A 25,019-nucleotide genomic window follows, 5' to 3' on the forward strand; every position below is an offset into this window, starting at 1 on the left:
AGCACATTTTTAGTTTGAACTTCATCCACTCCTGTTTGTCTGATTCTTGTAGTTGCCGGCACAAGCTTGCAATAAGACTTCAAGTAACTGGGTACAAACCTAAACACTAGCAACCCCGGTAGGTCTGGTGTTGACTACCACCCTGTTGGCTTTGTTGATGCTTGTTTCGTGTTGTCATGGTTATAGTAAAACTCTATTATGGAGGCAGCTGCCGGCGACATATATAAACAAGCATTTGCAATGCAATAGGTCTCTCATTAGTAAAAGTTTGAGCTTTTGGCGTTGCAAATAATAATGCAACACCAATAGCTGTATTTTTCAGTAATGAAAGACCTAAGTATGCCACTATGGCACAAAATGCACACACAGATGACAGAACAATGGAAGTACGTATTTGGTAAACACAAGATATGTGATTACGATGTAAGCTATAGAGAACAAATAAAAAAACATATAACAAAATAGAGTGTCGGATTGTCCTTCGTTTCAGAACTGAAGTATTTCCTATATGCTATACTACGAAGGCATGGTAGTTGCTTATTTATCTTATGCAACTAAAAACCACTGGCAAAGCCAATAGTACTGGCTTGTTGTAAGTGTAATATTACTTGCTGTATGACATATCTGGATGTAATGACAGAAGAAGTAAAATACCAGTGGGGCGACACACTAAGAATTTTAGTTTACATGCTTTTAAACCACACCTTTAATTACATCGGCAGTGGCAGGTGTGCTCTCTGGCAGACATGGCAGGACTGTGTCACGCGTTGTCTACTACAGATGTTGTCTACATCCTCAGCTGGGCTGCCTTTTGGAAAGCACTCATGGTCAGCAGAGGCCAGGAATGACAATCCGAGCCATCTCCAACTCGTGTGTTGTGACTCATAACTTGAACCGATCTCACTATTGTGTGATCTGATTCAAAGCGCTCTGCGGCTACCATAAGGTGCTTTTCAGTGCTTCCCAAAGATCCATGTGTGTGCCAACCCCAGTCTGTAAGGCCCTCTGCGATGTCTACCATGGTAATTGTATCAAGAAGGGCCAGGACTGGAGACGTGTAACGCAGCAGTGAACACCGCCAGTGACTGCACTGCCACTGAAAACCAGGGGCAAAAATAGGGCTAATGACCTTGCATAAGGCTGTAGGGTGGGCGGGGGCATCTCCAGAAGTTCAGAACACCACCAACATACCTGCTCAGTTTTGGTGGTTAGCTATGTACCAGGTGCCGTCTATCCACCTGTACAGAGCCTGTAATCAGGACCCTAGGACTCTCTCTACTGCACTGCTCCTACGCCTGGCTGACACCCAATGAAATGCACAGGAATGATGATACCTGCATGAAGACGTCTGCAGGGGGACGTCTGCAGGAAGAGGTCTGCAGGGGGACATTTGCAGGGAGACGTTTGCAGGGGGACGTCTGCAGGAAGATGTCTGCAGGAAGATGTGTGCAGGGGGACGTCTGCAGGAAGATGTCTGCAGGAATATGTGTGCTGGGGGACGTCTGCAGGAAGATGTCTGCAAGAAGATGTCTGCTGGCTGACGCCTGCAAAATGAGGTCTATAGAAGGATGTCGACAGGAGGGCGTCTGTAAGAAGATGCCAGCTGGATGACGTCTGCAAGATGATGCCTGCAGGATGACGTCTGCAAAAGGACGTCTACAGGATTATGTCTACAGGAGGACGTCTGCAGGATGATGCCTGGGAGTGTAAATAAAGTGGAGCCCGAGAATGGCCGCTTGAGGCCCCATCAAGAATAATCCTGGAGTTGGAGGCAGCCTGACGTCAGACTATTGTTTTCGTAGTTGGTGTAAACGGCAACAGGAAGTGTTGGATAGCACGCCCTCATCTTGCTGTAGGCTTGGTATAATGTGCAAACATCGGCTGGCCCTTAGTGTGATGGGCTTGGCCACTGTACGAAAGGGAGTCCCCAGGGAGCTCGATTAGTCGAGGCTTTGAATTTAGTGGGATTGCGCAGGCGCATTGGGTCTTGCTTGTATCGTTTCACTGCCCTTAGATGACGTTACATACCCTTTGACCTCGGCGTTGCAGGTTGAACCCTGTGCCTCACCTTTAGCCCCTCAACAACTCTGGTGTTTGCTGCTGAGAGGCCGGGGAAAGGCAGGGTGTGGCGACTGCAGGAAATAAACAAGACGTGCAAACGAAGGAGCCCACAGTCATGTTGGCATAGGTGGGTCCACGCTGGTCACAGTCAAAGCACTTGTGGTTGTGCGGAAGGCTCGTCATCTCCCGTAGCAACTTTAAGTGCTTTTCCTCTTGCTTGCGTTTGGCGCTGGCGGCCATGGTGGGAGCGAAGGTGGGTTCTGTGCCGGTTCTGCAAATAAAAGGGGTGCACGTACTGACGCGTGACACCTACAGGAAAGCGGCAGCAGACCAGCAACGGCCTCGGCTCTAACCTCAAGCCCGGCGGCCGCTGCCCTGGGCGACAGCACAGGAGGCAGTCGGGCAGGGCGAGCGCCATAGAAAAGGGACACATTTTTAGGCCAAGAGAAGCAGAGAAAACGGACAAGTACGCAAAGCTCAGGTGAACCTAGCAATTTTTGTAGTGATGTTTTTCTATTCCCTACAAAATAATTACTTTAGTTAAAAAAATATGTTTCCAAGTGTGACAGTTAAATTAAATACATCCTTCACTGAATATTCTGCAATAGAAACTGTGATAGCTGAGTACGTTACTTATACATATAAATATATCTATACTTGAGTAATGTTTTAGATATGAAAACGGGGCAACATTGTTGCAAAATAACGTTTTTGAAATAGTGCCTGAGCGCAATGACAGAAGAAACACACTGAAACGCAAATATGGCAAAGTTATAGTGAAGTGTGGCTGGGCTTTGCATAATCGTCCTTTTTTAGTTTCAATTTTTGGCAGGTTTAGAGGAGGGAGGGGGCGGGGATGGAGTAGAGGAACCGAGTGGTGTGCACGCGCCACAGGAGACGTGCTTCCCCGAAACCACGTGACTGCCTATTGGTGTCTATTACGCGCACCAACCGCGTAATAGACACCATTAGGCCGTGGGCGGAGCAACGCGCCCGCATTTGGCCAATTGCGTGCAGTCTTTTATAAAAAAGACACACGCAAAGGCCAATGGGGTAGCACAAAAGGAATCGCACACGCACGAGCGTGTGCGATTCCTAGGTCAGTACTAAAACCCTGTTTTTCGATTACAAAATGCCCCGCGCTGCGAAGCACTGCTTCGCAGTGCAACGGAGGTCGCGAGACCTTAAAACATAGTTTGAAGAAAAGTTATAGTTAGAAAAACAATTTATTATTTCTATATTAAAACAACGTAAACTACACAAACCTCAGAAATTAAAAAGTTATAAATATAACTTAAAGCTATAATTTTTACCCGAACAAAACTTTCTGTAATTCATGCACCTTCGTACAGAGTGTTGTAAACTCACTACGCAGACTAAGTTAACTATAACTCGCCCCTGTACCATGCACACTGTTCTTAGAAATTATAACATAAATTGTTATTTGAGATCGCACAGATATTGCTTTGACTTAACATGCTATAAGTGATGTAATATGAAACGGTATAAGCAGTGCATGGTGAAGGCACGAGTGATAGTTGATTTAGCCTGCCTAGCGAGCTTACAACACTCTGTACGAAGGTTTGCCAGTTATATAACGTTTGTCAGAGCAGAAATTATAACCTTGAGTTCTAACTTTTAAATTTCTAAGGTTTGTGTAGTTTTAGTTGTTTTTGTCTAAAAATAAATTCAGTTTCCCTAACTATAACTTATCTTTAACCTTTGTGTTTTTTAACTGAATATGATTTTTATCTTTACCTAAGAAAAATCGTGTTGTAAGCATATAATGTTGTTTATTTTGGTATTCTTTGTTATAGAGTTGTTGTTTTTTTACAGTTGAAGATTGCCATAGTACTTAATTCATAATTTCTCAAGATGTAGAGGTGATTGGCGTGGCGTAGAGTAGAGTGCCATAGAGTGCCGTGGCATAGAGTGGTGCAGAGTAAAGTAGAGTGCAATAGTGTAGAGTACTGTGGAGTGGCGCATTGTGCACTGGGGTAGAGTGCCGTGGAGTTCAGTTGTGCAGACTAGAGTGCCGTAGAGTGCACTGGCTCAGAGTACAGTGGTGTAAGGCGCAAAGGCATGGAGTACAGTGGCGTAGAGTGCAGTGGGCTAGAGTAGAGTGTTCAAAGTACAGTAGTGCAGAGTGAAACAGCTTACAGTGGAGTGGTGTAGAATGGTGTAAAATGCACTAGTATAGAGTGGTGCAGACTAGAGTAGAGTGGCGTACAGTGCAGTGCTATACAGAATAGTGCAGTGAAGCTTCCCAATGCTGAAGGTAAAAATGTGCCATGCCAGCATGTGCTCTGACTACTACTTTGTGTCCTTCTAAGACTACAAACTGATTAAAAAAAGAATAAAAAATGAGCGATCAGCTCCTTTATAATAATAGTTTACTCCAACATTTAATTGTCCTATTAGCTGTTCCATAGTTTTATGGGATCCGTCGGGGTCATTGCCTGAGTTGAGTTGGTTAACTTTGATGGGGGTTCTTGGTGGGCCCAATACTTGGCCCCACGACGGCCTTTCTGCTTCGGTTATGCATGTGAGGAAGCCCCTGGATTTAGTGACCCTTCGGAACTGGGGGGTCGGATGATTGTTGCTGAATGATGTCGACCCTAGTTTCTGCTACGTGTTGCTGGATGTCAAGTGCGATTTTTAGTTTGATGGATAAACCTGCCTGCTCTGGCAGTAAGCAGGTAGTAGTTTCTGAAAAGCACCAATCCGAAACATCCCTGCTGGTTCTAAAACCCTTGTCCCTTAGGGTGGGGCATATCAAGCAATGGCGATCACTGGCCAGAGTGCAGCAGCAGCATAAGGGATGTAGCTAGGATTCTCTTGGTAGTTGCATAGCCGGCAAGAGACAGTGTTGTCTATTCGAGCCCATGTTGGGTTGAAGTCCAGGAACTTCAGGGCAATGAGGCGTAGAAACAGAATTTTTCTTCTGGCTTGGGCTGAGAGTGCGTCTCACATGTAAGGTTGAGCTTTCCCAGAGATTTATGAACCGTCAAGTGCCAGTGTATGGAAGTTGTACCGGAGTGAAGCGCGATCCATTTCGAAAAACATGGACTGGACCTGGCACTTCGCTACATTAGCCCAAGCGATGTGTGAAATTTCATATAGGTGCATGCTTTCTGCCTCTATTTTCAATGATCCTACAGCTTGGTCCAGCTTAAAGTGCCATGGAGATCCTGCTACCCTGAAAATGGTTTTCAGGAAATGTTTGAGGGTGGTGTTAGGGGCTTTAAACACTCTGATATAATATTTTATTAGGTTCCCCTGTAATGCCACATCCGGTCTGTTTAGTCTTAATTCCAGCCTTAGCCTGGTATCCCTTCCTTGTCAAGGCGCCTGCAGCACAATCTTACAGGCTGTTGTCTGGGCTGCAGTGATGGATTTCTCCATAGCGCCTGGGAAGGCTAGGTAGCCACAATTGATTGATGGGATTAGTTTTGCCCTGAGTACTGTCAACATGGGTTCGACGAATGGGCTTGCTAGGCGATGGCTTAGGCGTCTAATTGAGAGAATTATTATGTTGATTTTTGGGATTAGCTCCTTTATATGTTTGGCTGCTGTAGGCCTCTCTGTTAGTCACACCCCCAAGTAATTATAGGAAGTAGCTGTCCTATTTCGGTTGTCGCCTAAAGCCAGGACGCTTGCTTTTTGTGAGGGTATTTGTTAAATATTATTATCTTTGCCTTACTCTCATTTTTTTGCAGGCTATTTTCCTTGTTATGCTCTGCTAGACTCTTTAGAGCGCCACCCTGGTGTGGTCCATGACCACTGTGTCCTCTGCATACAGGAGGGTAGCAAGGGTCATCTTGCCCAATCTTGGGGTATTAGGCTGGCGTCTTTCACAGCTTGTCCCAGGTCTGCCGTATACAAGTTAAATAATAGTGGAGCCAGAACACAGCCCTGCTTTAGTTCGGTGTTAGTTTCAACTCTTGAGGTTGCAGTTGTGCGGCTTACTTTGCCCCAGACCCATGTCACCTTATAGAGGGCTTTTATCGGTTTGAAAAGAGTTGCAGGGATCCCCTAGGATTCGAGTTTTGCCCTTAGTATTCCTCATTTGTCTCTATCGAAGGATCTTGTGTTAAACAGCAAAACAGGGGCATATTGTTTCTCTTTACAGCTTACTTAGAGAGATAGGACAATGCCACGATATTATCCGCTGTTGAGCTGTTTGTCCTGAAGCCTGTCTTATATGGCGCGAGGATACCATTATTGTTCACCCAGTCTTCTAGGTCCCTTAGTAATAGACGGGCAAAGACCTTTGCTCGATGTCGGGATAGAGTAGATTGGAGTGGGGTAGAGGCATACGGTCGAGTAGAACTGTGTAGATTGAAGTTGAGTAGAATGAGTGAAAATACAGTGGATTGGAGTGGCATACAGTTGGGTAACATAGATACAGTAGTGTAGAGTGAAGTGAGGTAGAATTAAGTTGGATAGAGTAGCGTAGAGTAGTGTTGGGTAGAGTGAAGTTGGGTACTATGAAGTGGCGCAGAGTAGCGTAGAATAGAGTGCAGTGGTGACGAGTAGCCTGATGTAGATTGTCGTAGAATGGTGGGTTGAGTGAAGTGAGGTAGAGTGGAATAAGGTAGAGCTAAGTGAGGCAGAGAGGTGTAGAGTGAAGTTGGATAGGGTAGAGTGAAGTGGGATAGGGTAGAGTTGCGTAGACTGAAATGGGGGTAGAGTTGAGAGGGGTAGAGTAGCTGTGTAGAAAAAAGGTAGAGTGGCGTAGACTTAACATTTTTTTTTATTTTGAACATTTTATCAACGACAAACATTCATCATAGTTACATCGATGCTACGACTTACATTGTATGTTAAGTTATACATCAACATTTATTATTCAGCACTAAATTACATTATTTAGACATCTAGATACCAGCATCTGTCACAGTTACAGCTCTTCCTCTCAAGCATTCTGCCAGTGGACCCCATATGTCCTAAGGTTTTGACGATTTTAGGAGTTCCTCTGCATATAGGGCCAAATTTCTTTACAATATACCAAACCCTTAATCCATTGCTCCAGCTTAGGGGCTGACCTGATCCTCCAGTGCATTGCCACTCGCCTCTTGGCCATTAAAAGCGCTGTTGCTGTGAATTTATGTACATTTCTTTTCAGGTTTGAGAGTAGGCCCTGCAGGCAGACATGCGGCCTGCACTGTATCGTATTCTTTATCGTATTGTTTACACTACTGACTACTTCCATCCAGAAATTTCTTGTCCGAGCACACTCCCATACTAAATGCATAAAGTCTGCACCCTCATTCCCACATCTTCAACATTCATTACTTTCTTTGATTATATATCTATGTAACCTAGCTGGTGTGAAGTACATTTGTTGTATGTATGTAAAATGTATTATTTTATTTATTTTATTTATGGAGTTTATAGAGCGCACAGCTACCCCCGAAGGGGTGTCCCGGCGCTAAAATCCTAAGTCACCAAGGGAAAGGGGGAGGAAAGCAGGGAAGACAGTGTAATGACTAAGGTCGGGAGAAGAGCCAGGTTTTGAGTTTGGCTCGGAAGATGGATTCAGAAGGACAGAATCTATGCTCAATAGGAAGGGAGTTCCATAATTTGGCAGCGATGACACTGAACCCTCTGCCACCAGTTCTAGATAATCTAAAACGCGGCTGGATCAGGAGGCGGAGATCATTGGATCTCAAGGATCTAGTGGAGCGGGATATCGAAACCCGTTTTTTCAGATAGTTAGGTCCACAGTCGTTGACGGCTCGATAGGTGAGGGTGAGGACCTTGAACTGAATGCGGCTAGCCACTGGAAGCCAGTGGAGTTCCCTCCGGTAAGCAGACACAGATTGGCGGTACGGGATGTTACCGATCAGTCTGGCTGCAGCATTCTGGACGATCTGCAGCCGGCCTATCAGGTACTGGGGGGCACCAGCATAGAGGCTGTTGGCATAGTCCAGGTGGGACGTGATGAGGGCTTGGGTGACTGTGCGGCGGGAGTCCAGGGGGAGATAGGAGAGGATCTTTCTGATCATGCGCAGCTTCAGGAAGCAGGCAGAGGTGACTTTATTGACCTGGGTTTTGCATGACAGGGAGTCGTCAAACTGGAAACCTAGATTCCGCGCCGAATGAACGGGGGACGGGGCGGGATCAAGCGCCGTGGGCCACCACCAAGAGGAGGGGATGGAAGTTCTCTGATTAAAAAACAGAACCTCAGTTTTGTCTGCATTCAATCTGAGGTGATTCACGGTCATCCAGGCGCTGATGTTGTTGAGGCATTGGCGAAAGTTGATGAATGCGGAGTCCGAGTGGTCCCTGAAGGAGAACACCAACTGTGTGTCGTCAGCGTAGGAGACCACCCTGACTCCGTAGGACTCCACAACGTCGGCCAAGGGGGCAAGGTAGACGTTGAAGAACAGGGGGCTGAGAGCGGAGCCTTGTGGAACCCCGCATGACAGAGGTTTTTTCTCTGATTTGAAGGGACGCAGCAGTACCCTCTGGCTTCTGGACGAGAGGAAAGACTCAATCCAGCTGAAGGCAGTGCCACCAATGCCTATCTGCTTAAGTCGGTCAAGGAGGATGGGGTGAGAGACCGTATCGAAAGCCGCGGACAGGTCGAGGAGGACCAGCATGGCCTCCTCGCCCCTGTCCACGCATTCTCGGATTGTTTCAGATACTTCCAGCAGGGCTGTTTCAGTGCTGAATCCGGCTCTAAATCCGGACTGAGATTCATGCAGCAGAGAATGAGTTTCAAGGTATTCCGTGAGTTGCAGCTGCACAGCTTTTTCCAGGACCTTGGCGGGTTTAGGGAGAAGGGAAATGGGACGATAGTTAGGAAAAACAGTAGGATCAGCGTCCGCTTTTTTTAGAATGGGGATCACTAGGGCCTCCTTCCAGGTGGTAGGGAAGAAGCCATGGTGAAGGGAAGCGTTCCAGATGGAGAGGAAGGGGCGGGCCAGTGAAGGCGCCAGTTCTCCCATGATTTTAGCGGGGATAGGATCGGAGGGGGCGCCAGATTTGCAGTGGATGAGTAATCTGATAGCCTCGTCCTGGTTAAGTTTGTTAAATGAAAGAAAGGATGGTGATTCTGGGGAACTAGTGGGAAACGGCAAGGTGGCTGGCCCTGTGGGGAAGGAGACACAAAGCTTGTTAATCTTTTCGAGAAAGTAGTCTGAGAGTCCCTCGCAAAGAGCCTGACTATTATACGCAGGTTACAATTGGAAGTTATCATCTCTGTCTGATTACAACTCATCCATTCCTCCTGTGTAAGCTGAGGGTGCAGCTGTGCATTCCATCACTCTAGAGCTTGGTTAGAGGTACTCTTTTTGCCTTCTAGCACCGTCTTGTGAAGTTTGGTAATTAATTTACATCACAAGGGGGTTGCTAGCAGCACTAGCAGTGTATTTAGCTCAGGTGGTTCCTCAGGAAATGTGGGATACAGTTCCCTCATAGCCACTCTGAGCTTTTGATATGTGAATGTGAATAATGGTGTTTTGCTTTGTATGTATTGTAGATCTTCAGCTGCGAGGAACCTCCTTTCTGAGCACATATCACTCATCCTCTCCCTGCGCCTGTTTTAGTATATTGAGAGCTCCCTCCTCGTGCTTGACTGACAAAGCCGAGTGATACTCAGTAGGGAGTAATATGGCATATAATGGCAGTTTATCTGCTCTCCTCCCCAAAGTTTGCCATGCAGAAGTAGTGCATTGTATAGTGTTCATTTCTGTGTGCGGTATTCCCCATTTTTGATGTAATAGTACGTTCTGTAGCGGTAGAGGTGTGCGTCTCCTTCCTCTACCGCTAAAGGTGGCGTTTACGCATGCGGGTTGTACCAATAATGTGCAAAATGCGCTTGGGCGCATAGGCAGTATGCATATGAGTCTGGTAGCCTAATCTTCTGCTTTTATAAGGCATGGTTAGGGCTCCCACTTAATACAAGGTTGTTTACCTGCCCAGATTAATCTTAGCAATTGTGAGCGTATATTTGCAAAAAGTGAGCCAGGCAACTTGTAAATGTAAATGTAAATGTAAATGTATAGGCATTTATATAGCGCACTACTTACCCGTAGGGTCCCAAGGCGCTTCGACCGCTGTGAAACCCTTCCTGGTTTCCCTGAGAGATGTTCCCTTAATGGGTATCTCCAGGGTGAGACCAGGCATCCCCGGCGGTCTGGTGGGGCCGTTAGTGAAGATGAGGCAAGCTAATGCCCAGAGTTGCCGAGTGTGATCGCTGATCAGAGTGGGCACCGAGGTGAGAGAATTATCGAGTCCGCTGACCCTGGTCCAGAAACCTGCCGCGCCGGGAATCGAACCCTGGTCCCGGGCCGTCCTCTGCTCTCGGGTCTGCCGCCTCTAACCAGTGAGCCACACTACTTCACTGGGGACTAATATAATTTTTATTATTGCTATCCTATTTTCGAGCGATAGCTGAATTTTTATCCATCTTTCCACTCTGTTTTCTAATTTAGTCTGTACCCTTCCATAGTTTACTCTTATAACCAGATCTAGGTTTCTGTGTAGCCACACTCCTAAATACTTCACTGGTTGTGTGGTCCATTCTAGGGGGTATTCAAGTGCATATGGTGTGGTGCATTCCATTAGAGGTGTGATTGTTGTTTCCCCCCAATTGATGCTTAGCTCTGAAAACTGTTTGAAGCGGATATATTTGTGGAGGATTGGCGCCAGGTGTGTTTCCGGCTTCCATACAAAGAGTACATTGTCATCCGCATATAGAGAGATGTTAATTGGCCTCTGTCTGAATCTCAACAGTGATTCCCCATGCTTCTGCCGTATGATACATGCCAGTGGAGCTAACATCGGGGACCTCTGTAGCGGCGACAGGGGGCAGCCCTGCCTAATACTTCTGTGTATTGCTAGCGGTTCAGATGTGGGCCCGTTTACTGTCGCTCGCGCCACAGAGGACGTGTATAAGAGACCTATTCATTTTCGGAAGTCTTCAAGAAGCCCCATTCTTTGAAGTATTCAGAACATATAGTTCCACTCTATAAAGTCAAAAGCTTTAGAGGTGTCCAGCATTGGTGATAAAGTGCAAAGATTGTGCTCAGGTTATAGGTGGTGGATCTTGTTTGTAGAAATCCCGATTGGTCTGGGAGTACCATCATCGTCAGTAGGAGTTGTAATCTGGTGACCATGATTCGTGCCAGTATTTTGGCATCTATGAGAGATAAGGGCCTGTAGAAGCTGCGCCTCATTTTAGGCTTGTCAGGTTTGAGCAGAGTTATTATTAAGGCTTTGAGCAGTGTTGCTGGAAGAGTACCCTTCCCAGATGCTTTCCTGTACATTTCTATAATATGTGGGATTATTATGTCCGCAAATGCTTTATAAAATTTACCGCTGAGTCAGTCAAGACCTGGTGAATTACCGTTTTGTAATGAGTGTATAGCCTCTCACAGCTCTACTCCTTCGATGGGTTGGCTTAGATATTCCCTCAGTCCATCAGACAGCCATGAGAGTGCTCTATCCGATAAGTAGTCATCTTGCCCTTCTGGGTTTACCTGCCTACTGGCGGTGTAGAGGCCCTCGTAGTATCACTTAAATTGTGTCAGAATTCCCCCTGGGTCTTAATAATGGTTCCCTTCATCGTCCATGATCTTTATGATGATGATTTTTATTTGCTGCTATTTTGGTTACTAGGTTGTGTCCTGGTCTTCCCCCTTCCCATACGCTATTGCATAGTGTCTTTTTGCCAGATATTGGACTTCCTTTTTTGCTAGATTATATGCTGTTATTTGCTCTCATATATCTGCTGAGGTGGCCTGGCACAGTTCGGCATCAAATTCCTGCTCTAGGATGCGTAGAATGTGTCAGTTCTACGCATTGCATCTGTTTACGGATGTCTATTAGTATTCGCGCACTTGTGCTGATACTTGCACCCTGTATAGTGATTTTTAATGTTTTCCCAAGCTTCAAAACTTCGCTGACTGAGATTATGACTAAGTAATCTATGATGGCCTTCCTAATTGTAGTCTTGTAGACCGGAACTATTAGTTCATCTGACCTGAATCTCCATGTTAGTTGCCGGGGGTGCATGCTGGTATCTGCATGTCCATCCTGACTGGATTATGATCTGACAATGTCCTTGCCAGTGTCCCAATCCCGGTCACCCAGGCATTTGCTCTTGCGGTCATCAGCCAGTAATCTAGACTGGGCCAGGATCTATGTGCCAGTGATGCATGTGTACTTTCTAAGCAATCTGGATTACGGATTCTCCATATGTGCACGAAACCCATTTCGTCTATTCCATCCCTGATGATTCTAGCAGCCCTAGTGTTTTGCAACCCGTGAGGGCTTGATTAATCTTTGTTTGGGTCCAGATGTGTGTTTAGATCCCCCCCCCCCAATATTATTTCTGATTGTGGGAGAGGTCGTAGGGCTTTGAGTATGTCTGTGTAAAAGTCTGTATCATCAATGTTTGGCCAGTACACATTGACTAACATTATTAGTATACCTTGCATTCAGCCCAGTAGTATAGAATAGCATCCCGGTTTGTCTGTGACAGTGTGTGTAACCACAAATGTTGTTCCTTTTCTCATGCGCGTCAGCACCCCTCTTGCGTATGTGGAATATGAGGATGCCAGCTGGACTTCCGCCCAGCATGCACCCACCCACGTGTCTGTATGTTGAGTTAGATGTTGTTCTTGAAGAAGTACTATTTGAATATTATGCCTGGTGAGGTAGGCCATTACATGTTGTTTTTTCTTGGGAATATTTAAACCTCGTACATTCCATAATAAGCATGTTAACTTGATGTTACCGGAGTTTCTATCTATCGCCATCTAAGTGTTCGAAATGCTTTATCTGCATGTGTGATAACCTTGTGTCTGAACTGTGTGTATGCCTTCAATGAGCTATGATGATCCTAACAACGAACATATTCCCCCATCCCTCCCTCCCCCTTCCACTTCAGCATCCCAAACATTCTAAAGACACTTTCCCTCCTCTCCTGTCTAACTGTCTCACAATAACAATGTACTTATCCGTTCTTATGGGGTTCTCCTGCGTGGAGTGCTGCCACCAACTCAGACTCCCTCCGGTCTTGGATGGGACCAGGTGATTCAGATAGTCTGCTTTCAAAATGTCTGTGGCTAATGATTGGATGCTAGTTTATTCTTCATTCGTCTCACCGTCTTGTGCCTGAGTGGAGAATCTTTGAGTGGTTGTGTGCCCATCAGGATTAAGTTATTGGTCTGAGTCCTCTCCATCCTGAGTGCATTGAGTGCGTTTTCTTCTTGTGATGGATTTTAGAAACTCCTCTGCGGCTTTCAGTGTTGTATATATTTTCTGCTTCCCTCTGTATTCAATTTGCAGCCTGACTTGGTACAGCATCGCATATGGTATTTCTTCTTTCTGCAATTGCTGTTTAATAGTATGATATTCCCTTCTTGCAGGTTGTACTGTTGTTGTGAAGTTTGGATAAAAAGCTACCCAATATCCTTGATGGTTGAGTTCCTTCTCCCACGCTAGGGACAATATCATATCCCGATAATTGAGCATTTTAGCGATGATGGGTCGCGGCGTTGCTCCTGGCGGGTGTTTTGCCATCAGTGATCTATGTGCTTGTCCAAGCACCATTATAGGGAAGAGTTCTTCTTGACCAAATAACTCCTTAATCATCTGTTTCATGAAGACTTCCATCCTTCCTGTATTAGTTGATTCTGGAACCCCTATAATATGTGAATTGTTGCTCTGTAAGCGTGCTTCTAAATCTTCATTTTTTGCTTGCATTATGGTCAGGAGCTTTTCCATTTCTGAACACTTGCCGGTTGTGGCTTGTTTCTCGTCTTCCGCCTTCGAGGTTCTTTGCTCTGCCTCTGTGATTCTGGACGCCTGCTTGTCGAGTTTATTATTTATATTGTTTATACACTGATTTAAAGAGTCCATTTTGCTATTGATTGAAAGAAGGCTTTGTTGCATGCCTGTAGCATCAGTTCTAGTCCGTGGCGCCCTGTGCATCTGGATCCTGATCTGGGTCTCTCTGTTCTTCATGCACTGGTTTTGTGCTTTTATTTTTGGCCTTGAAAGTGAGATCTGGCTATTTTTTCTCCGCTTCCCCCTATTTGTTGCACTGATTGCACATCAGGCCAGCTATGCCAACAGTTGCACTCTGCTCTGGGGTACCTGTTTTAGATGCTTATTTTTATTTGAGGCCTCCCTTACTGGCTTTCAGTCAGGTTGTTATGATCTTTAGGCCTATATTAGCCATACTATTTACTGACCAACATCCATGTATATTTCAGACCTTTTGTTTGTTTGATTGACTCTGTTTTACTTTCCTAACTGCACTTGCAATCCGTTGTGCTGCTCCGGTGCCCTCTTCAATCCCGGTTCATTATGCTACCAGCTATCACAGTGGTGTAGCGCTCATGGGCGTCCAAACTCTTGACTGTATCCACCGCCGCCACTCTACACGTTTCTCTGGCCTGTCTGCTGCTCGCTCCGCTTGTTTGTCCGCGTTTTGCAAATTCACCAGTTGTCTCGTCGATTTGAGGGCATGTTGTCCCGGCTCACTCGGTCTTCGTTGTGGATTCAGCATCCTTCCTCAGCCTCCTTATGCGGCATCTCAGCCTGCAGATCAGGACCTTTATCCTCTCACCCTGCAGGCTGAGGCACAGCTACCACACACAGCGTCCGCACTGTGGCCCCTTCCGGATCAGTAGTTGCCTGCTTACAGCCTAGCCTTCACTGAGTGTGTCACGACCTGCATAGCTGGTAGGAGAGCTTTGCAGTGAGACCCGGCCCATCTGTCTTCGGATGCCGTTCGTATGCCTTCCAGGTCTAATCACGTTGTTCGTTTGGTGATTCTTCAAAATCTTCGGCATACGATGAGTACTTTACTGCTCTCTCTCTTGAAGAGCTATATTTTTTATAATTTGTAGCTGGATGGGCAGAATATTGTTGGATGATTACACCTGGCTGGCAGAGCAGACCTAATGCGCGGCCATCTTGACTCGGACTCTCTAGCGCTCCGAGTGGTGTAGAGTTGAATAGAGGCAAGTGGGGTAGTCTAAAAAGGGGTTGAGTGAAGTGGGGTAGAGTAGAATGCAGTGATACAGAGTAGAGAACAATGGCATAGGGTGGTACAGAGCAGAGTAGAGTGGCTTATTGTGTACTGGGGTAGAGTGCAGTTGAGCACAGTGGTACAGACTGGAGTAGAGTGCAGCTCTTAATTTGAATCAATGGTTTCTGGTGACCCACAGCAGCACTTAATTGTTAACTCTGACTCTTGTGACTGTCTGCCACTTGATGGCACTGTTTGTAAATTAGAGATGAACACAACAACAGTTGTTTTAGTTCACTATGCATTAATTAATTAATGCCTACTACTTCAAAGCATTCTTATACATTGGGGGCCTGGTATAGTTGCAACTGTGCTACTTGTAAGAGTGTGATGGTTAGTAGTTGTGCTGTTACGGTCATTGACAGTGTTGGGAGGGGCAATAGGTAGAGCAAGCTACAGTTGCCTCCTGATTAGGGCCCTGGCACATATTGTTGGCGTAGAGAGCAATAGTGCAGAGTGAAGTTGAGTGGCATAGATAGGAGTACAGTGGCTTGGAGGGGTACAAACTAGAGTTAAGGGTAGAATGGCGTGGTGTAGAGTAAAGTGAGGTGACCCTAAACCACCCCTATTTTGTGTTTACTTCACCACCCTATTTTCTCATCAACCCTTAAACTCATCCTTCCCATAGCCATAAACACACCCTTACCACCCAATACTCGTACCCTACCCTAAAAACAGCCTTACCTCTATCTATCTATCTATCTATCTATCTATCTATCTATCTATCTATCTATCTATCTATCTATCTATCTATCTATCTATCTATCTATCTATCTATCTATCTATCTATCTATCTATCTATCTATCTATCTATCTATCTGTCTATCTATCTATCTATCTCAGATTCCAGCTCCAGACTACAGGAGTCGACGATGGACCCAATGCCCCACCACCTGAACTGCCACCCGAAGGAAAACCCTTAGGTCACAGCAGAAGTAGAGGGTAAAGGGGAAGAGGGAGAAATAGAGAGACCGCCTCTGCGTTGGAGAACCGGAGTCCTCACCTGCTTTGGGTCGATGTGGTGGAGAACGTCTTCTAACTGCACCTGTGAGGGAACCACATTGATAAACTAGTACAATCTTACAATGCTAGTTCAGTATACTGCTGATTTTGATTTAACTATAATTAACCTATTGACCAAAGGCTTTGCTGCTCTCTAATTGATAGTATTGAAGATGTTTGACGTTACCACACCGGCAAGGGCGACAAGAAAACATGAACAACCTACATTCCTAAATTACTGGTCTAAATCTGTTTCTGGGTTAGTATTTACCTCACAATACTATGTAATATTCCTCTAAAATCCTTGTATTTCCCTTCAGTAGCAATTGTTTTTCTACAATTCCTTAGCGTTCTTTCTGAGCTACCTGTTGGTAACTAGGAATGAGCAAAGTCGCTAAATAAGTTCACAGCATAAAGTTCCAACAGGAAAAGATATTCTTTGTACATGGGTTTGTCACATTAGGAGCACAGTTTACCACAGTCTGAATTCTGAAACGTTTTCTGACAGAGAACCGCTTGGTTACCTCAAATAAATGTAGGAGAAATGACACTAAGCAGTCGTTGCCCTTCAGTTTCGCACACACCCACCGATACTGCCATGTACACACTCACTCACCCATCCATACAGCCGCTCTCACAGTCAATCCTTCAGCCATAAAGCTACTCACACACCCACTCACTCTCCACTACAGGCACTAACACAGCTACTAACTCCCTCATACAGCTACTCACACACTCACTTGCACACACCCATACATGCACACACCCATACAGCCACTGAGACACCTACTACCACCCTGATACAGTCACAATGCTACTCAAATCACATGTATTCAAAACCGTATCACTCAGTAGTACTAGAGAAATTGGTAATTTTAATGGGTGCAATAGCTTAGTATATGTCTTTAACTCTTTGAAACATTTACAAAACACTTAATCTCACTGGATGATGTCATCAGTGATGTCACTGATCATGTCATGGGTGATGTAATATGTCAGGTCATAAGCAGTGCATTGTGGGGGCTTTAGTTCTAGTTAGTTCAGGTAAGTAGAACTGAAGAATTTCTGTGGTTTTGTACGAGTGAAATCTGAGCCTAACTATAACGTCCCTGTAACCTTTTGTTTTTTTCAGTGAATATATACACATATACTTACACTCCTTTACACTTACCAGATATATACATACCATTTTGTTGTAAAGGCATATGAATGGTAAAGGCAAATGTGTGGTAAATGCTGGGTTTTAAAGCGGTTTCCCGTTTTTGCCTCAGGATAGTTTAACTAGTGAATATGAATTTGTTGCACATACCGCCTAGTCCACTATTTTCTGCAATATTTTGAATCAAAAAATGTTTCAATTGGTGTTGGCTCAAAAGTTATTAACCCCTTTAGTGCTAAGGTACAATTACTCCTCTGCTGCAATTTCCATTGAAATCAATGGAAAGTCCATGACGAGTTACCCTTGTCATTAGCGGCAAAGAGGTTAAGTACTGTAAATGGGGTTTAAAGATGCGCCCTGCACGTCTTAAAAGTTATCTGTTTACCTTTCAGCACTACATTATGTATTCATGCACTTGAGGTGGTATTTTTGTTTCGAAAGTATACCGAAATGAAAGATTGACACAAAACAACTGTCTTCCTGCAGGAAATACAAACCCGTAAATACTGTAATTAAATTCAAAGAAGGTGAAAAGAAGAATTGCTTCCTTTTTAGGTCGAGCTCTCTCGACCTATTGTCATCGAGTTGCTCCTCAAGGGTGCACGAGCGCCGATTGCACATCGTGGACGCGCACGCCCAGCCCCCCCCCCTCCGGAGCCGTGCACATCTCTTGCTCCAACTGTGCACAGCCAGTCAGCCTTTCAATCGCGCGCGTGCACACACCCCCACACACACACAAGCGCACAGAGACACACACCCCCTCCCCCCTACAACCAAGCCCCACACCACACACACAGACAGCGCACACACACGCAGATTGTGGTCTGTGGACGCGCCCGTGAACATGTGCATGTGCACAGCTCCCTTCATCGTCGCAAGCTTCACTTTCGTAATGCGCACGCACGCTACAAGCCCGGGAAGCGCTGTCTTCTTGTATTCAGCCGTCATGTCCCTCTAAGTACCCCTCCTCAGCAGTATAGATCACCCTCGCCCGTTAACGCTTACCGTGCCCTTCTCGTCCTCGCTCTGGCACCTCTCCCCGTACTCTCCTTCCACAACCAGGTCCGACCTGCGAGCCCCACAGAGCAGCGCGCCTCCCGGTCCCTGGACAGCCTCTGCCCATTTTCAGGGGCGTAACACAGGCCCCCGCGTTGCGGGGGGGGGGCGCAGCTTCAGGGGCCCCCTCAGCGAGACCCAGTAAGCACTATATATAGTCAGGTATTTGCTAATGAGATCGTTACGTGCATGGCAGTCGTTGTTTGCACCAGCACCTGGTCCTCGCAGTGGCCTCTTCATATTGGTGAGCATGGATGTCTCTCCATCTGCGGCTGCGCAGTATTCTCCCATAGGGTGGGGCTGGCCTGGTGACCATTATCATGCGCATTGCGCAAGCGTGACTGGTGAGCCGAGGCATCAAAGAGGCCAGAGTTAACTGAAAGGGACCATGCGGCCGCAGGCCATAATTGAATTATTTCTGCCCGCAGGTGAGTCTGTCTATGCATCCATGTCCGAGGAGCAAGCAAGGAGTCCATGTCAGAGGGTGGAATGGTATGGGATGAATGGTGGGGCGGGCGGCCGGGCCGGCATTAAAAGTGAAACGTCACATAAGCCTCGGATCCGTTCTGCGAGTGCAGACAGAGACCGTGAGGATTGCTCCAGTGCGAGTTTTTATTCATGAGCATTCAAAGCTGCCAAGGTTTCAGATTATTGTGTGTAACATTTTCATAATTTCTTGGTAAATATGATTGAACTTTTAACGACTATGCGTGGCACTTTGTTACGAGCAAAATTAAGCAATGAAGACAAGGGCAATAGATGAATATCAGAAATATTGAACGAATGTGAATCCACCAGCAGCACTCTGCTGCCTGTAGGTAACTTGGTTTAGCAATAAAGCCACGTTTTACTGAATGTTGCACTCCATAATTATGCATTTGTTGCATTATTGTTTACAGTCCGTAATCATTTATTTTTCATGCTGCTCGTGCTCCCGTAAGCTGTTGTGTATGAGTGTAGCAGGGCTAAGCACAGCGCTATCTCGGGATAAGATCTCAGACAGATTGCCCACCCCTGAGCTATAATATGTAGACAAGGCAAAATGACAAATGGCACAGTGTAGATTATTGCAATTTTAAGTAAACTACTGCAGAGCCCAAAAGGCCGAAACTACCATCAACACTGTTAAATGCGATTCGTTCTTTCAAGAGCTCAGAGACGAGCGACCGTGCCAAATTAGACACTCTCTTTACCAGACGATTATCAAGCAACCTTAGAGCTCTACACTCGCTTTCTTATCACTTGTCCACCTCTCGTCTGCTGCTCTCCTCTGTCTCTCTCATTACGTTTCTCTCTCTAGCTCTCTCCATCTCTCTTTTCATCCTCATCTTGTCTATTATTTTCCTCTGCTCCCTTTCTCTAATTCCTATCCTTCTTTCTCTTCCTCTTTTCATCCTCTCTCTTTATCTTCCTACCAATCTCTCGCCTTCATCTTCCTTCTCTCTCATGTTCATCAATCCCTCTCTCCCTGTTATCTTTTTCTCTCCATCTTATCCTCTCTTGCGCACACTCCTTTCTTTCTTTCCTCCTGTCTTCATCCTCTGCCCTCTTAGTCCTTCACCTCTGTCTTTGCCTCTCTGTAACGCTATGTTCCAGCCCGTCCTTTCAAAGAGACAATACTATCTGGCGACATGCTGCACTGGCCTCAGGCAGTGCAGTATGTCAGAAAATGGTGAATTAGGTCCTTTCCCTCACACGCCCTTATGACCCATCAGAAGCTATGATAATGGAAAAGGACAGCCTTCCGTCCTATCTGAGCTTCTGATTGGGCATAAGGGTGTGAGCCTCGCTCTGGCGCACTTTTGACTGAATCTGGGCACTTGGGAACCGTGATTCATGAAGTGCATGTCAAGGACTGCCTCGGGTAAGTTTCACTTATGTCTATGTCTGAAAGCATGTGCATATTTTTTCCATGTGTCTGCCAGCCTGCACCAGTGTATGTGTATTTTAATGTGTGTATGTGTGAGATTTTACACAATTGTATCAGAATACTTAAAAAAAATGTTTTTGTGGCAATGCTACCTGCGTCGCTTCCCCTCGCCCTTTCACCCCGGAAGTGTATTCAAGGTGCAAATAATAACGTCTCAGGAAGCTACAAAAAACATTTAAAACGCCCCCCGCCCCCCCCCCAAAAAAAAGATTCTGCCAATGCTTGCACCACGTAGAACAGACAGTCAGTAGCAGTGATAAGGGTCATACATATCCGGTTAATATGGAATGCTACAGACATAAATAGAAAACTCTGACACCGTTACATTTCTTATGTGTAAAAGTGCAGTTTCACAATGTTTGTTATTTTCTGATCTATGGCACAGCTCCACTTTAACAAGCAGCATTTAGAACATTTAAATCTGGTTGTAGTTCTGAGCAGAATCGGGTGCCTCATTGAAATGTAATCCTAGGTGACGTAGCAACCAGGCTCAACATAAAAACTCCATTTGCAGCCTCAGCTTCAGTTTAAGGTGTCTGATTGGAATGGCCTGTGAATTTACCAATCGTTGACTTAGGTGCTGCACATGGTTATAAAAAAAGAACGTTATTACAGAATTGTTGGTGTATATAGGTTAGGATGATAAGAAAGGCCATTACAAGCCAGTGAAGCGTGGGCTAGAAATTGCCCCAAACAGAAGGACTGACAAAAACAGCAGATCCACAATGATTGGAAACATTTTTTCCAATCAGGAAATGTTTTTTCCTCTTTCAATCATTTCGTGTCCTCTTACCGCTCATATTCACGTAACTCATCCCATCTCTAGTTCCCTCTTTTACTTTTTCTCTCCTCTCCTCATCTTTCCTCTTTCTTTCTCTCCCCTCATGTTTTCACACCCTCTCCTTGTTTTTGCGTGTTCTCTTTCCCATCTGCTTTCCTCGTTCCTTTCTTCCCTTCTATATTCCCCTTATATTATTTTATTCTCGCACTGTTTATTCTCTTCTCCTTCTTGCTATTTTCCCCATTTCCATTACCACTCTTCACAATTTGATAATCTCACTATTAACTCTCTCTCTTTTTCTCTCCTCTCCTTTTGTTTGCTTTCCTCTTGCTTCACTTTCTTTACATGATCCTCATCTTTTCATTCCATCCACTTTTCTCCCACCTCTTTCATTCTGCTGTCCACCTTTCTCTACGTTTTTCTCCTCTCCCCTTTTCATGTCTTCTATTTTTCCTCTCCTCATTTGCTCTCCCTTATTTTCTTTTTTTCGTTTTCACAATTTGGCTCATCTTTCCTCTTCTCCCTACATTTACTCCTAATGCACTCACACAACATAGACCATTGTGTCACTTGTGACTAACACATTTCAGTACACCAATCTATCACACCCATTTCAGTGGCCATTTTTCTGATTAAAGACAATACATAAAAGTCCTATGTAAAAGCATATTTAAAGACAGCAAACTTTGCCGAAGGACATAAGTGCACTTCTCCAAAGACACAGGCCATGCTCCATTTTTAGGCACAAGGAGATTTTCTGAAATTCAAAACGACTTCCTAGTGTTGCATGAATAGCAGCTATACCTACTAGGGAACATTGCCTTAAACATTCACCTTCCCGTCAGACGTCAATACGATTAGTCAACTTAAAGGAAAGTCTGTTGTAATTCCCAGTGCCCACCATATATATGGCCTAGCAATTTTGCTTATTCTCTTTGCTGTCTTGCTTAGTCAGAATCAAAAACGTTGTTTACGTCTCACCACTTTCTAAATCCACCAGCCGCCTCTGCCTGATGGAGTCTGGGGGGGGCCCTCTAGGTACCTTGCAGGGGGGCCCCCTCAGGTTTCGTTACGCCACTGCTTTCCTCGGTGGCCAGGTATGGCCATACCTGCTACAGGGTCTCATCCATCCATGCGGACTAGAGGGTCCTCTATCCCTGAGCATTCGAGTGAACGCGCTCCACCCCCCACCTGCGCAGTAGTCCATCCGGCAGGCGCGCGCTCGCGACTCCGCTCCTGACCCGTTACAGGAACAGAGAAAGTTGCAGTCGCGTCCTAGAGACGGCGCGCTCCCGCCGCCTCCTTCCCTCGCTCTGACCGCAAGCGCGCGCGCCAGCCTGCACCTGGTGAGGGCAACGGCGCGAGACAGCGGAACCCGGGCAGAGCGCGAGATCCTGCCCCGCAGCAATGCCTCCACAGTCCGAGTGCGGCAGAGGAAGCTTCCCCACTCTGCCCTGCCTGCCCGAAGAGGGTGAGTTGGGGAAGAAGGGATATTGCTTTCAACTATCTGTTCTAAAGTTACACGTCCCAGCAATCACAGCCTCTCCTACGGTGAAGCTTCAACTTTCTCTGAAACGTGTAATGCTGCCTGTACCCTGGCATCTCCAATTAATTATACCAAAGGGCCCTCTTTGCTGCTCATCTTCCCTGTGCACATGACTTCATCTTTCACGTTTCCTTTCTAATCGCCATCGCCGCCCCTCCCGCCTCATGCAACATCAAAATCCAAATCCGGATTCCTATTCGTGACGTCACTGCATGTTCCTTACTTGCTTTATATTTCGATATCAATGTAGTCTCATTGCTGCTTTGTCTTTTTATTATCCATTCCCTACACTTGTTTTATGTGATGTCATTGCCCACTCATGACGGATGGGATGTGATGTCATTGCCCACTGACTCCTTGATTTATGCGCCATTATTGCCCGATTCCTATTTGTTTTTTGCTGCATCATTGCCAGTTCCACACTTACTTACATGTTATCTTTGCCCACCCTACCACACGTTTAATTTGATGTTATTGCCCCCTCGCTGCTTGTTTATATTTTAATATTTCCGACCCCCAATTGTTGTATACACTACCATTGCCTACTCCTCGCCTTTCTTTTACGTGCTGACGGGCCCCGGGCCCAAATATAGATTGTGACATCAATGCACAATCTAAGCTTGTCTTTTGTGATATCACAAATTATTTAACTTGGCTACATCACAGTCCCCACACCCTTTGCAATTTAGTGGACTTGGAGTGATTGTTCATTTGAAACAAGTTTACACATATTTACATCTTCACGGTGGACTGTAAAATAAAACTGCGATGGACACTCTGATACCCACTTGTGTCATGTTCGTGCTATACAAATCTTTTAAAATAAATACAAAAAAATAAGACCTATCACCACACTGCCTTCCTTGCATCCTGATGGCCAAACCTCACATCACCACAGCACAAACAGGAAGCAGGCCATTTAAGGAATCCGATGCCCATGATGAGCCAGCAGTTTCAGACCTACAGAGTTCAGAGTTGATTTCAGACTCAATTCAAACCCAAAACGTTACGGAAGATTAGGGTTTGCCATTGTTTACTTTTTGTTTTATAATTAAGATATTGTACTTCGAATCGGCCAAACCAACTTGTTTAAACAGGCACCCACACAGCACCAGACGTCAGTGCACGCTTTCACCAGGCATACACCCCACCGGCCGTCAGTGCACACTTTCACCAGTCACAGACACCATCAGTCGTCAGTGCACGCTTTCACCGGGCACAAACACCACCAGCCGTCAGTGCACGCTTTCACCGGGCACAAACATCACCAGCCGTCAGTGCACGCTTCCACCAGGCACACACCACCAGACGTCTGTGCACGCTTTCACCAGACACACACACCAGCCGTCAATGCACACATCCAACAGGCACACACACCACCAGCCTTCTGTGCAAGCTTCCAGGCACACACACCACCAGCCGTCAGTGCACGCTTTGCCACCAGGCATACACACCACCAACCGTCAGTGCACGCTTTCACCAAGCATACACACCACCGGCCGTCAGTGCACACTTTCACCAGGCACAGACCCCATCAGTCGTCCGTGCACGCTTTCACTGGGCACAAACACCACCAGCCGTCAGTGCACGCTTTCACTGGCCACAAACACCACCAGCCATTAGGGCATGCTTTCACCAGGCACAAACACCACCAGCCGTCAGTGCACGCTTCCACCAGGCACACACCACCAGCCATCAGTGCACGGTTTCACCAGGCACACACACACCACCAGCCATCAACCGCGCACCCCCTATCTTCTTGGGACTTCCTGGTAGCCGCCTCCAGAGCGCCCCACGCTGAGCGTTCCCTCCCCCTCTGACGGGCAGGTCACGAGGGCGGGGACGGGCGTGTGCTTCATCTTGGGCTGCTCTCTGGTTGGCGGGGCAGCTCCTCTGTCCCTCCCCCCCTGGCAATTTCTTCCTGCCGGGCTAGTCCCGCCTAGCTCTGTTGAATCCCCAGACCTCCCGAGGCTTCGCCGGGAGCAACAACGCTGCCGAGGCGCGGCGCAACGATCTTTTTAAACAAGTGCTTGGACACTTTTTACTTACCCTGCTCCTGCTTCAGGGGCTGCGCTGAGGACACCGCGCACCCCCTATCTTCTTGGGACTTCCTGGTAGCCGCCTCCAGAGCGCCCCACGCTGAGCGTTCCCTCCCCCTCTGACGGGCAGGTCACGAGGGCGGGGACGGGCGTGTGCTTCATCTTGGGCTGCTCTCTGGTTGGCGGGGCAGCTCCTCTGTCCCTCCACCCCCTGCCACGCCCTGCTACTTCCGGTCTCCTACTTATGGCACCATTATCCCGGCCGCGCAGCGGACGAGCGCAGCGGGCGCGACGAAGTTGCGCCTAAGTTAAGCCCGTCTGCGCCCGTCCGCGGCGGGCCGGGACCAGGGGCCACACCCCCTGCTTCCTTGTTGTCATACACGCCTGCTCA

At 46.5% G+C, this 25,019-nt stretch overlaps 1 protein-coding gene across 1 annotated transcript in view; it reads left to right on the top strand.

Moving 5' to 3' along the window:
* Positions 1–25,019, top strand: part of UEVLD (UEV and lactate/malate dehyrogenase domains) — a 150,356-nt gene that overhangs the window by 321 nt on the left and 125,016 nt on the right. The gene's annotated exons all lie outside the window — the stretch shown is intronic.

The sequence above is a fragment of the Lissotriton vulgaris genome, chromosome 2_1 (genome assembly GCF_964263255.1).
Source record: "Lissotriton vulgaris chromosome 2_1, aLisVul1.2, whole genome shotgun sequence".
Lineage (NCBI taxonomy): Eukaryota > Metazoa > Chordata > Amphibia > Caudata > Salamandridae > Lissotriton > Lissotriton vulgaris.